This window comes from Falco biarmicus, chromosome 12, assembly GCF_023638135.1.
Source record: "Falco biarmicus isolate bFalBia1 chromosome 12, bFalBia1.pri, whole genome shotgun sequence".
NCBI lineage: Eukaryota > Metazoa > Chordata > Aves > Falconiformes > Falconidae > Falco > Falco biarmicus.
Genome location: NC_079299.1, coordinates 28937247 through 28951366, shown reverse-complemented (window position 1 = coordinate 28951366; position 14120 = coordinate 28937247). Strand labels below are relative to the sequence as shown.

Sequence of the window (14120 nt, the reverse complement as noted above, 5' to 3'; positions counted from 1 at the left end):
ACATATATATATATATAAATTTAAAAAAATCATTTTGTCTCAAATAAAATAGTTAAATAAAAATAAGCATATGTATATTAGATCTAGTATTAAAATGTAACAGCTGGTAAACTTTAGGGTTTAGTTTTGCCTACTCTGTTGACAGCGTTTTAGAAAGTCAGCACCACAAAATGCATTTTAGTATTTTTGAGACCTGAAAGTTTTCCCTACTTCTGCTCCTGAATGTACTTTTTGTGGAACTCCAAGGAGCAGATTTGGTTTATAGTCAGTTGTCATTTAAGTAACAGGATTAGAAATGAGAATTAATCTGAACAGCTGTTCAAATAACTCAATTGTTTCCTTTCTGAAGTGTTTGTTTCTGTAGATCCAGCTTCATTTTTCTCACCCCGTTCTGCCCATTACTTGTAAGGATTGCTAGGAGGAATAATGATTAATGTAATTTGCTTGTTATTGTGGCTGTCACTGTCATGGCTGGAGGGTCAGATGCATATTTGACAATGAAAATCCAGATTTTCAGAAATCATTGGTGTGTCTAGGTACTTGGTCTTTTCACTGTCTTGTTTTTGGATATGTGAAAGAAGCTGAAAGCATTGAGCCTTAATTTTTTAAGGTGCTTGAGAAAAGAGTTGCAGGCAGAACTGTTTCCTGTTCTACTTCATGTCTTTGAGGGTGCAAGAAAGTTGCATCAAAAGGGAAAACAGCAAAAAACAAAACAGGGAAGCACAGTTGCATTATCATTCTGAAGAAGCATTTTTATGCAAATGCATGTAACAGTTAAAATAAAGCTCATGTTGTGTTGTCTTTGACTTTTGTAACTGTTGGGGTGTGACAGGATTTAAACTTTTCATGGCATGCCAAAAATATTTCTTAACATAAAGTTACTTTGACTAGCTAATGTAATTATGTCCATTACTCACAGAGGTTCCATTTTGTCCTGTACTTTGTCTTATTAATGTATTTAGTGCTAGCGGGAGCTGGGGCCAGTGTTGATACCCGCATTCAGATGTTTCTTGCTGCTGCTGTTCACCCCTGAAGAGCCTGCTGGAGGTTTCGTGGAGGAGGAGGATAGGCATCTGGCTTGCTTGAGGGCTGGGAATGACAGGAGCTCCCGGGGTGGGGTGGATCTGGAGGTAGAGGTAAGATTTGAACTGGTGGCTGCTGCAGAGCTGAGGCAGAGGCTGGGCGAGTCATGCTGGGTGAAACTCCTATGGACCCATGAGCTGTGTCCCCAGTGGAAAGGACCCCTGTGGATAAACTGAATTGCCACTGCCCGGGGCAGCTGGGCTGGCTTGAGTGGCTAGCAGGCTTGTGCTGGTCCTCAGGTGTAAGGTTGTGGTGGGGTCTGGGACTGGTACCGGGATAAGCTTATGTTTGGCAGCAGTGGGCTCCTCTGCCTGGATTTCCATCTGAGGCCAGTTGGGACTTGGGTCAGAAATTTTGGCTGTTTCGCTGATTTCATTGAGGATTAGTTTGTATAGCATTGGGTGGGATTTTTAAAGACACTCAACTAAATGTCCTTTAACTTTGAACAGGGAAAAATTATTTCTCCCCATGGGTCCCCAGGCAGGAGCTATTTTCCTGTCCTCTCAGGGCAGACCCCAGATGTCCAAGATACACATCCCCTGTGAGCATAGGACCACGTGGGTGCACCTCTCCCAGCCCTCCTGGACAGGGGCATGGGCAGACACGGATACCTAGAGCCTCAAGTTGATTTAATCTGTACCTGCCTCTGTAACTATGCCTGGCTTCCTCTGACCCAAATTACCTAACTCAGCTGGTATTTCCTTCCTCATATTCCTTCCCTTACATCTATGCATCTCACCTGCTATAGTTTAACTGGCTGCAGTGGGGGAGTTGGGGAAACTGTGCTAATGCTGCACCCACCTCTGCCTTTCTCCCCGCCTGGCTTAGAGAGACACTGTGCAAATGGAATTTTTAACATCAAAAGTTTCAATTACAGCAGGAAATGTCAGGCCGACAGAGTGCGACTGTTCCAGGTTTCCCATAAGGAATACTCCCACCCCTACTATTTACCCATATGGAAAAAACAACCTCCGATGGTATTTTTTTAAGTTCTCAGGTAAACGGAGCTGAATGGTATCATCACATACACGGCAGGCTTTCTACAGGAGATGAAAAAGTGTAAATCACAGCTAAGGGTCCAAAGCCTTTACAGTACCTTTTTCATGAAAGAAAATCCTGGGATACAGGCTAAGTGGGATGGGGGCTGTTTGAGAGGCAGCTTAACCTCCAGCAAGTTAGTCTCAGGGAAAGAGGAACAGGGTGGAAACATTGATCTCAGAGCAGGAGATCATATGGAAAGCAGCATACAGAGTACCCGTACGCATAACACTGGAGAAGGTGGGTTACAAGAGAGCCTTACTGGGATGCTTTCCAGGAGATGCGAGTTGTCAGTGCAATGACCACAAGAGCTGTGCACCTTCAAGAAGAGCCTGGCTTGGTAATTCTTGGTACTGTCTCTAAGGTAGCTGAGACAGGAATAAAGTCTCCTCTTCATCTTCTCTTCTAGAGGCTGAACGAATCTAATTCTTTCAACATCTCCTTGGTCATCATGAGCTCCAGCTCCTGATCATCTTGGTTGGTCTCTCCTCAATTCTTCCAGAAAATGTGTCCCAAACATATTTTGCATGTCTCTAGGCAGTATCAAGCTCATCTTTTATTGGAAGAAATGTAAGACTTTTACCATGGCCTCAGAGATCTCCAGTGGTCTTAGGTCTTGCTTCATAATACAGAGCCACCGCTGAGGCAGATGATACTTAATTCACTACCACTTCTGCAGGGACTCCCATCATTTGCCTCAAGCAGGAACAGGTTATGCTTTTAATGACAGTGTTCAACCTGTGGGATTGTCTTGGACATACTGGTTCCTGAAATTGTAACTGGGCTTCCAAAAAAGCCTGGAGAACTTCAGTGGTCAAATTAAATCAGTAAATGTGGTAAGGAATTTGGCACTTAAGTCACCTGCCTCTTCAGGATAATTCAATGTATCCCAAAATCAGGCTCAGTCAGCATATTGTCCAGCAGAAGAGTTGTTGCTGTGGAGTTTTTAGAAGTGTTTAAGCTCTCTGGCCTGCTCCTGATGGGAAGTGTCTGTCCTCATGTGTGCTGTATATAGACTGGCACCTATTTATGGGAGGGAGTTTGTGTGTGAGGGCAGCTGGTAATGTCATGGGAAACCTCATTGTGTTTCTCTGCAGAACGGCACAAGATCATAGCACAATACAATATATTTTGCAGATGTGGTGGTACAGTGCTTCTGGTTAGGGCAAGTGGGAACACAATAATTTAATTTAATAGAAAATGGTGAGGTTTCGAAATGTGTTTTTATTCCATAGGAAGATGAAAGCAAGCCCTCTTGAAATGTTTCATGAAATGAAAATGAAAGGGAGGGAGAACTTTTTAAAAATAGCTATTAGCTAGCTGGTTAAGGAACTCACCTGGGCCGAGGGACCTGTGCATTGAACTTGCTGCCCTCTATCAAACAGAGCTGGAATTTTTACCTACATTCTGTGTGTGAGCTTGGGTGGTAGTGATGAGGGCTCTGTCCTCAGCAAGACTCAGGGACATTTGGGACAGGTTGTATTCACAGTGTTACTTGGGGAGATGGAAAGGGAACAGAGCTATATGTCAGCAAGTGGATCCAGCCGTGGGTTCATCCATGGGCACTATTCTCAGCAACTCAGCTCAGCTCTGGCTCACATGGCACTGGGAGGACCCTCTAATAAACAGAGGAGCAGGATGAAGGACATGAGATAGGGTGGGAGAAATCTTTTTCTCCAAATACAAGTTTAATAGATGTCAAAGGTCATCTTTTTTTTTGAGGCTTATTAGCTATGGAAAAAAATGTTGCACTATTCCCCATGATGTAAATCTGTATAGATTTAAATTGATGGGAGAAATTTGCAACTTGTGTGAACAGGCATAGCTCTGTGAAGTCAGCGGAGTCACACCACATTGTATCAGCTAAGGATATAACCCATCATTTTTAATGGTATCACTCTTCCATGTAAGAAAAGGCAAGGAAATGGGGGTATATGAGGGAGAAAAGGAAGAAAAAACCATAGTGCAGGATTTACAAAATCTTGGCTATCGCTTTTCTGAGCCTCTGCATGGAAAACATCTGCATGTTACAAAACACTTTGATGTCTACCATACAAACTCTGGGCTCTCCTATCCACTGAATGGTACATTCACAGGGCATTGCTTCTCTGATGTCAGCTGCCCTCGCTGGGAATAGGCAAGCCGAATATTACTCTGAGCAGCTGAACATACACCACCTGCTGATTCCAGTGAGTTCATTTTGCCTGTCTGCAGATATAAAATATTGAGAGGGTCGCAATTATTGTTCCTTTGGAGATATTAAAGTTTAGACGCTGCCTTTAATGACTGATGTATAGTAGTAGAGTGTGATCTTTCTATGGGAAGTTGATGGCTACTACAAGATAAACCTTTTGTGGGTAAAATAAATAATGTCTTTCTCTTAGGAACTAATGCATGGTGTTTGGTTAACCAGTGGTGCTAAATCCAGTGGGAGTATACTTGTAATTATACCAGGGAACCATGTAGCTTTCTAAGTTCAGAAATCTGCTGGGTGAAACGCTGCCTGGTAATGCAGGAGACCAGCAGAGATGTTTGCAAAGGTCCCTGTTGGGGCTTTATGTCTACAGGTAAGAACTTGGCTAACCAGTTCTGCTTCAAGTCTTTGTGCTAGAGCAGCACCGCCTGTGCACATGTGGCGGTCTTCATGTTCATGTTGCTTATTGGATGTGTAAGAACAGCAGCAAATTCCCTGTCCTAGGGCCAGTCATAAAAGGCAGCTTAGAACAAGGCCAGATAGGTGGGCAAGGAGCAAAGGATGCACACAAGGCCAACTGTGTGTGTAAAACAAGTGTGCTTTTAATTTGTCGTAGCAGCTCAGCATCTGACCACTCACTTGGGATGGGATTCCTCTGGCTCTATGTGAATATCTACAGCAGATCTAGAGCTAAATGGTCTTCACAGCCGTCAGGGAGTGATACTGATCTAATCCTAAGGGAGGTATCTGCTGTAGGCCGGGTGGTTTACTCCCCAGAAATGCCTAGTCACTCCATGAACTGTGGTGGGAGGTGACTGTGGCTGAGCAGATGTAGATACCAACATTGTTAGGAGTCAGGTGAGAAGAAACCCATCTTTTGCTGCAAGGCGAGTGGTGATCAGGCTGGCTTCTAGGGAAAAACAGCAGGTCAATGAGCGAAGAAGGGTCAGTCAGACAAAGCTGCTTGAAGCCCTGCTGACCTCTCTCCAGCCTAGTCCAGTAAGTAACAGAATTGTGCATTTGGAGAACTGGTCCTGACATACTCAATTACCTTTCACCAGCTGCCAAGCTAGTGCCAGGTGTGATGCTGTTTCTAGGCTGCATTTGGAGGTGGTTGTGTTGGAAAAAGCAAAGACAGTCTCTTGGTATGCCTGGAAGTGGTCAGCGTTGGACAATCTGTGAAAAATCGTGTTTGCTGATCCCTGCCAAACCCCATGTCTCCAGTGGAGCCAAATTTAGCAATGACATCAGTGGCGATGTGCATTATGTGTCATTGAAGCAACAGAGCTAGCACTATGGACGGACTTGTCCAGAAGGGAGAATGTTCCCTTTTGATCTACTCCACAGCTCCTTTGCCCTCGATGTGTGGATCCATACACCTTGCTTCTTCCACACACTGACATCAGTGGAAACTCCATGTTTAGACAGGTGCAAAATATGTGGTACTTAGATGCATCGCAGTGATAAGGGCTCTGAACTGCTAATTGTGGAGGAAAATTCCCTGTCCTGCTCCTACCCCACTGTTTAATTTTGTGTTACCTAGCAGGAGAGGATGATTCCATGATGTATCTTCTTCTGAGATCATTGAGTTTTCTGTATGGTGAGACTCACCATACCAATATGAGTCATTTAGAGTTCAATTAGTAATTTATGAAACAAATTAGCAAGATATTAAAGGTCTAGTGCAATGACGTGCTTTTGAAGTGATCTGATGAAGGACTTGTAATGCAAACTATTGTATCAGATAGGCTAATAATAAAGCAAACTGGTTCATTCAAAGGAAAACAGTCATTCTGAGGTTACTATCCTTTGCCATAAATACAGCACTGTGCAGTGTCAGTAAGCAAAGGCAAAGGGGGTTTTTATGGGAATGGCAATAGCTTATAGGTTGCAATTAGGGATATATGAGGCAGGGTCACTATTTTCGTGTAACTGTCAAATTCTGCAGAACTCTTAAGGCTGTATCTGAACTGCAGTTGGGCCAGAATACCTCAGTGCAAGTTGCTGTGGCTGGGCTAGCTTTAGATTCCAGATTTTGGGTGCCAGGTGCACTTATACCATCACACAAAGGAACACCCACACTGGCTGGCAGATATGCCCACTACTCTTTGCAAACCTTCCAGCTCACACTGAGAGCCCTCTTCAGCCTGAGGCTGGAGAAGTGCAATGGAGATACAGGAAGGAAAGAGAAGTGCAGCTGATGCCCCGATGCATTTGGGCAAAGCCTTCCTTCTTCTGGCTTGCCTGACTTAGACATGGGTGCAGTCTAGTGTGCACTTCAGTCCAAGAGAGCCTTCCAAAAAGGTCCTGAGCTCAGCTCTTCCTCAGTGCGATACTGAGACTTTGAGCCCAAGCAGCAGCCAGGCTAGCTAGCAGCCAGACATGTGGACAGAAAGCAGGTAAGTCACAGGGCTGGGCACACTTGAACTGTTTTGAATCCCACTTATTACACACTGATGTAGAAATAACCTTGGATTATATTTTAAAACTGTTTAGCCCTGACCCACATCCCAGTGAAGTCAATGAGATGTTGCCAGTGACTTAAATGGGCTCTGGAACAGGCCTGCGATGTTACTAGTGCCTTCAAATACTTCCTTCACCTGTAGGATGAAAGTCCTTCTCCTGAGTCAATGGGCCTCCTTACTTCTTCCTCCCCTCTCAGTTTCCATGGGCCCCTAGCATGGGAAACTCAGCCTTATTCATCTTTGTATTTCCATGTCTCTGAATCAGGCAGGTTCTGGGTATGTTCCACATAGAAGCCTGTTATCTTTTCAAATGGCAAAAAAGAGGGGATTTTTCCATAGTCACATAGTTTTTCCACAGAAATGTATTCATGAGATTTAAACTTGCCCAAACTATGTTAATGTATGTGGTTGGCTTCTGTGCCAATTTTCATTGTGAATAAGACGCAAAATAAAAGGGCTCTTGTGTCTCCCTTTCCTCCTCCCTGAACCCCTCCCATAATTTTTGAGTTCATAAGCCCATTTTGTATGCGAATCAGATCAGGAGAGGAAAAGCAGGGGGGGTACTTTTCCTTTAAGACTGTGCCTTTGCTTTAAACTACTGATAGACACATGAAAGTTATGACTGAACCAAGAAGAGGTTAATACAATGGGGGTGGATCTTATAGTTGGTGTAAATTGGGATAACTCCATTTGTCCGTAGTGAACCTTGCTCATTTACATCAAAGGAGGACACAGCCTTAGCTCCTTAGAGGCTCTGCTCATTGCTGCATTGTTATTCTAAGGCATTTTCATCTGACAAGAGAAATGGTATCTTTTCTTAATACAGATGTTAGGACTTCAGCTTGACAGCCTCCTTCCACAGCACACAGAAAACATCAGTTGAGTTTAGGCAACTCTGTTAGCCAGATGGCTATGAAACATTCATAATACAGGCTGTAGCTATTATGAGCCATTTCTCTTTGGTGCATGTCCTGACAAGCTGCTGTTATTAAGTTTCAGTGTATTTCTGTTAATGTTACCTACCTATTTTCATTCCTGTATGCTGTCACACGGAGCTGGTTGGCGTGGTCTTGGGAACTGGGCTTCAAGGCTCCTCCCTGTGAAAGCTGCCAGCTCATTTATTTGTTTCTTTCCAGTGGTTCAAGCTGGTGCGTTATTCAGAAACTTCTGAAAGAGCGGGGTTGGGTAAACCTCTGATTCAGTTCATTTGAAAGCACCCTTGAAGTCCTCCTCCACATCTTGCCCTCCTGTGGCTCTGAAATAGGCTTGATGAGGCTAATTGGGAGCCCGTTTCTGAGAAATCATCAGTGCTTCTGCTGGAAATGTCCCTCAGCTTGAAGGTCCCTGTCCCTTCTTGCAGAACTGTGATACTTCTGATTTGGGCCCTGTCTCTCCCTGGTCTTTCTTTCTCATTCTTAGAGGGCAGAAGTGCAGGAGGAGGGGGAGGGCAGACACATGAGTTGTGAGGTGTGAAGGTCAGGTAGCAAGATCACTTGTATTTTATCCTTATCCCAGCATTACTCTGCAGGAGCAGTGGTTGCCAGTCCAAAGTATGTTCTCCTGATGGCTGCTCAGTTTTGCATAGCCCGTTAACTTTGCAAATGGTGGCAAGAACATGGGAATCTCAAGTGAGCTCTGAGTACTCACTGCTTTTGATCCTGCCACTGCTGTGTCCCTGTGTTTAGCCACAGAAAGAGCTGTGATGCAGTAGCCACCCTAGGCTGTTGGCTAGTAGTATAATCCCTCTGGAATGGGTTGCATTAGCTGAGGTGGTTTGACTGATAGCTGTAGGCTCTCCTCGTCCCACCTGTGCCCTGTAGAAAAGCTGATAATGATGCTGCAGCTACAAAGGAGTCTGCCCACAGCCACCAGCACAGACCTTGACTGTTGTCTGTATGGATGGAGCACACTTCTACATGCCTGTGCCAAAACGGCAGTGACAGCAATGTGCTAAGTAATTACACGCAACTGGAAATACTTGGTATCTAATTGTCATTTCTCACAAGACATTTAGTTTTTGGAGGTAATGTATAGTATGTAAGATGAACAGATGGACTGAGGAAGCTCTTTGTAGAACATACTTTCAGCAAACCAGTTCAGTTGGTTTGTCAGTTTATAGCACTTATATGAACCGCCTGCATACTGAGAGCTGTTTCTTTTTTATATGGCAGTAGTAATGTTAGCATCCAAAAAAGCATAATCTTGAGATTGTCTTTAGAAATCCTGAGATTTTAGTATGTCTCTCTGGGCAAAATTTGCCTTCTGGTTTTTGCTTGAGAGGCACTCAGGTCCTTGCATTCACCAAGGATAAAAACTGGCTTTAAATCAGAGATGTGAAATTTGTTTTAGTGGAAAGTCACTATATGTAGTGCTACTCACTATAAAATTGTAGGACTTGGTCATTCTGGAGAAATGAGGCAATACCTGGTATTTGAAGAAATTATTCACAATACAAGGAGAGCCTTTTGTTCATGTGCAGCCGGATATGTAGCAGGCAGATCTAAATTATACTTTGCAAATGTTTTGTTACAGTGGTGGGTGCAAGACCTTTACAGGAAGGATGCTGCCAAAACAGGAGGGCACCTGCAGGCTCTTTGGCTGGAGTAGCCTCCTGCAGCATCCCCAGAGTTGCTCTGTGACCTGCCCACAAGAGCCAAGGTGCAGTCCCCAAAGGGTATTTTATCCTTTATCCCAGCTTTTGATAGAACCATTTTGATAGCTCTTGGTGGCTTTTATTTCAGCTGCTGATTTTTGGAGAGGAAGAGAGAAGACTAAATGCATGGTAATTGTTCTGTAATGGATAGCCTGAGAAATATCCATCACAGTTGCAGTCTGCTTATGTGGACCCGTGTTCTCCTCTCCCAGCCTGTGAAGAGAAACAAAATTTCTGGCAGGCAACTAGATTATTTCAGAAACTGCCTGCTCTCCTTCCAAGGAGGTGCTTTTTGCCATGATACTAGACTACCCAGTCTTGCATATTTTTTTCCCTTGGCCTTGGCTCTAATCTCCAGTGTTCCTGTCCTTCCATGGGAGGGGGCTTTCTTTCACATCTCACTATTCATTCAAAGGAACCAGTGTCTCAGGCTCCGATGCAGACCCTGAGCTGTGTCCAGGAGAAAGGCCCAGGGGACCCACTCACCCACCCAACTCCAGGTGTTCAGGAGCTATGGCAAGAGTTCAGGTAGTGTGTTTACAGTACATTTTCCAGCTGCAAAGGGAGAAGGGTTTTCTTAGCAGTTTTATGTAAATTGTTGTGGAAATGGAGAGTAATAATGTTCTTGTTTCAAGAACTGTCATGAATGCTTGGGTTTTGAGGCCAACCATTCCGCTCCTGTTATCTCTAGGAATCAAGATGTTTATCTGCCTAAACGATTGCAGTGTGTCTCAGGTATTTGAAGGTGGTTCTTCCTATTTATGGGAAAAAGAAAAAAAATTAAAGAATCAATCTTTGTTTCCCAAACTATCAAAAGCTTGTTAGCCTCAGGCAGATCTTTTTATCTGCAAGCAATAAAGCAGATATGTCCAGATCCTCAGCCAGTATCTATCAGTTTAATGCCCTTGGCCCATTACTTTTTCTCATGCAGTTTCTCTCAAGTGGGATTTAGACTGTTTAAGCATCGCCTTTTCTTCCTGTGTCCAGTTTGAAGCTTAGCGGAACAACCATTAGCCCCAGCTATCAGAGAGCTTGCACCAGATGCCACCACGGTCTCCAGTGCCTACAGAGTCAATGGAGTGGGGTTGTGAGCCTTTTGTCAAGTAGTCAAGCAAGGCAATTTCTGTGAAGGGTCAGTGGAGAAATATGAGCTCAAAAGGTGAAGGAGAAGGTGGTGGAGCTGAGTTCCGGTGACACCAGATATTATGTGTGCCTCTCAGTTCATTGCAAGGCTGATGCAGTTTTATCTGATGTTTAGGCAGAACTTCATCTAAGGCAGCGTGTGCCCTAGGGGGCTGCTGAAGATTTAGGCTTCCCTGCTTCCCAGCTGAATTGACTGGTGCTCTGGCAAAATAGAGTATGCCTCTAGAAAACCTGGTTGCCATATGAAATCAGTAATGTTTTCCTCCCAAAATAAAACCTACAACTGTCACTTGCACTTGGATAGATTAACTAAGGGGCATAGAGTTGGAAATTATAACAATCATAGAGACACAGACTCCTCTGCCAAGATTCACAACAAGAAGAGGATAAGGGCAGTAAAGGAGGCCGGCTCCCACTGTTTTGGGGTTACTGACAGAGCAGGGCCCTCTTTCCCTCATGAGGGAATGGCTGCACTAGCCAGGAGTAGGGATGGCACCAGGCAAGGAGGTAAGGACGGGAGGCCTGAGGGCCATAGGTGCAGCGGGTGCTGGCAGCCCTGCCTGCACTCCCTGGTGCCCAGGAGGAAACCTGCCTGAGTCAGCCCAAATCCCTCTGACAGCTCCCAGCCCCACAGAGTTCGTCTGTGCCACACTGTGTCTCTCCCAGCAGGACCCTGCCTTAATGCCAGGGCAAACTCCTGTATCCACAGGTGATTTCTTTGGGGATGGGGCTATCAAGTCAAAGCAGGTTGGCCCTTCTGGCTGGGAAGGTCAGGTTACTGCAGCTCTCCCCTCACACTTTTTCCTTTTTTTATTTTAAGGGTGTGGTATATTTTGTAAGTTTTATGTTTATCAAGAAGTTGATTGTGTAAATAAAATTGCAGCCTTGTGTGCCAAATAGCTGGGTTATGATTTCCTGGAGCAGAGCCAAGGCGGTGTGTGGGAGCATGCCAGTGCTAATATGTTCACTTTGCTAAGAAATCCGGCATGTGTGAAGCAGCGAGGGAGGACACTCTTCGAGCTGTGGCAGTGGTTAACCCTTCCCTGGCACCATCATCTCCACACCTCTGCTGGGTTTCCCCCAGCAGTGGTTCACAAACAATCTGTGCATTCACCAGCAGAAGGGTCTGAGGTGCTCATGGACTTACCTGGACCCTGGCCAAATCAACATGGGACTTCATGAGGCTCAGGGTCCCTCCCTGATTCTCCTCCTGTGGCGGGAGCCCAGTGTTTTTTTCAGCTTGCATGTGAAAGCTGCATCACACAAACTTCCAAGGGGCCTCGGAAAGAGGACAGGTCAGGCGGGTGCCTGGGGATGCCAGGGTAGGGAAAAGGGCCTTGGGCTAAATGAGAATAAGCCACCGACTTTAATGACTTTATTCCCTGTTTACTACTACATTCTAGCCAAAGTTTACCCTGTTTCTATCCTGCAGAGGCAGTCAGAGTTTCTCTCCAGAGGCTGTTCAAAAAGCAGCTGAATCACTGAATAGTTTGAGAGTATTTTCTGCATGGAATGGTGCTGCAGAAGTGAAGCCTCATGTCACTGAAGGCAATGGGAAGATTACTACCAGGCTTTGAGAGCACCAGAATTATGTTCTGGTTGCTTGTTTTATTATTTTCTGCCTACAAATCATGCAGTCCTTGTCTCAGAGCAGCTCCTATCTCCTTCCACTGATCCATAGGTCATTACATTCTGGAAGTACTTAAAACACATGAATGCAGAAAATGTAACCTCTCACTTTCCACCAAAAAGGAAATCATGAGTCGGCTACTTCTGCAGACAAAGCAAAAGTCCCGAGGATGCATGAAAGGACTTCATTTTGCCAAGCAGCAGGGAGTAGAGTTCGCTGTGTTACAGTAGGGAGGGGGTGGGGAGCCTGTGTGTGCTGGGAATTCTTGCAACTCAGACAAAAATAGTGACTTCCATTATTTACCTGCCTAAGCCGGAAACCTGCTTGCATTTCAGGCATTTATTGTAATTCCTCACATAGCTGGGGATGATAAGCCCTGCTAACTAGTCATTGCATGCTGACTGAAAATGATAGTTAATGTGCACTGTCTACCCAAACAACTTTCTTCTTTAACCCTTTCAAACTTGCTAGATTTGGGGTTTTTTTCCAAATAATGTTGCTGCCGATCAGCCTCACCTCAGCCCTCTGTCTTCATAAAATTCAGTTTAGTGGAACTCTTTGATCGCAGTCTAATCTATATGGGAGACTTCTCAGAGCAGTTCACACGTCTAAGATACAATGACAGTTATGGCTCAAATTTCAAAGGAATCAAAGGGAGCCATTTGGCCGACTTCCACTAAATGTCATTGAAATTTGGATGCATAACTCCTATGTGTTCCTTGAATAGGCTGGATACTGTGGTTTGAGCCTATTAATGATTCTGAGCTGTAGCCCATTGCAGTTGGTCGAATGTTTTATTTGTGAGCTATTTTGTATTATCTAGGCCCAAATGCCAAGGAGGCAAACGGGCTTTGCTCTCAGGGGAGCATATGGGAGAGAAAGCACCCACCTAAGATTAGAGTTTAGTCCAGGGGAGCTTACCTTTTCCGTCCGTGCTCATGCATGTATCCATTTCTTCCTGCAGCCATCCCATCTCACTGCAGCCGTCGTGGCTCTGCGGCGTACAGGAGTGTGCTCAGCTATCCCAGGTGCCCTGTCCCACGCGGGCTGTCCTCTCGGCAGCATGTAGCATGTGTTGCCTGGGCTGGTGTGCCCGTGGGCTTTGTATGGCACACTGAGCTCTAAACCTGAGGTCACCGCTGAAATGCCTGATGGAAACATTTACTAATTTCAATTTGTGGGGGAAGAGAGAAAAGAGTTTGCAGTTGGGCTCCTGCCCAAAGCTGTTTGCTCCAGGATGGTGCATCACATGACTCCCAGCAGGCTTTGTTCTGGGGATTTGGCAACGTCAAAGGTACAAGGTGCATATTGATGTTTGGTACCAACGTTATATAAACGCTACTTGCGCAAGCCTAGCAGCTGATTTTACAAGACATGGAGAAAGACGCATCTTTTTCCAAGGGCAGGATTTAGCTCTAACTGCAATAACATCCCAGCCATGATACAATAACAATACTTAGTAGTTCTTAACATCATCAAAGCGATGTACAAGCAGCAGCTAATTAATCCTCACAACACCCCTGTGAGGCAAGTATTACTATCCCCATTTCACAGATGGAGATGATGTGACTTTGGAAGGTCAAGTGACTTGTCCAGCGCTAAACAGTCTGCAATGGAGCTCATTAGCTTCTGGCTCACAGCCACTGCTCCATGTACTCGCCCAGCCTATTACTGTAGTTTATTATGCAAATCCCCATGGAAATTAGAAGCCCAAAGCAACTCACAGATCTAAACATGGTGCCTTAGATCTAAATGCTGGATCCATTTTGTTTGAAATTGGTTCCGGAGGCCTTCCAGTAATTTCACAGGATTTTGGATAGCAATGGAAAAAGCCAGAGTGACTGTCATGCCTGGAAGACTCCAAGAAAGATGGAGGACATGAAGATGTGTGTTGGTGGCTGTTCAGCTTCACCA

The 14120-nt window shown here is 44.9% G+C and overlaps 1 long non-coding RNA gene across 5 annotated transcripts in view; it reads right to left on the bottom strand.

Annotated features, from left to right (window-relative positions):
- LOC130157529 (uncharacterized) overlaps positions 1-13460 on the bottom strand; it is a 30157-nt gene extending 16697 nt beyond the window's left edge. For 4 of the 5 annotated variants that reach the window (XR_008824921.1, XR_008824922.1, XR_008824920.1 and 1 more), the window contains exon 1: positions 13128-13460. This is a non-coding gene — a long non-coding RNA (uncharacterized LOC130157529). Of the gene's footprint in view, positions 1-7803; positions 7948-13127 lie in introns of all 5 variants that reach the window. The other variant, XR_008824919.1, reaches the window with a different exon arrangement.
- Positions 13461-14120: the final 660 nt, after the last annotated feature.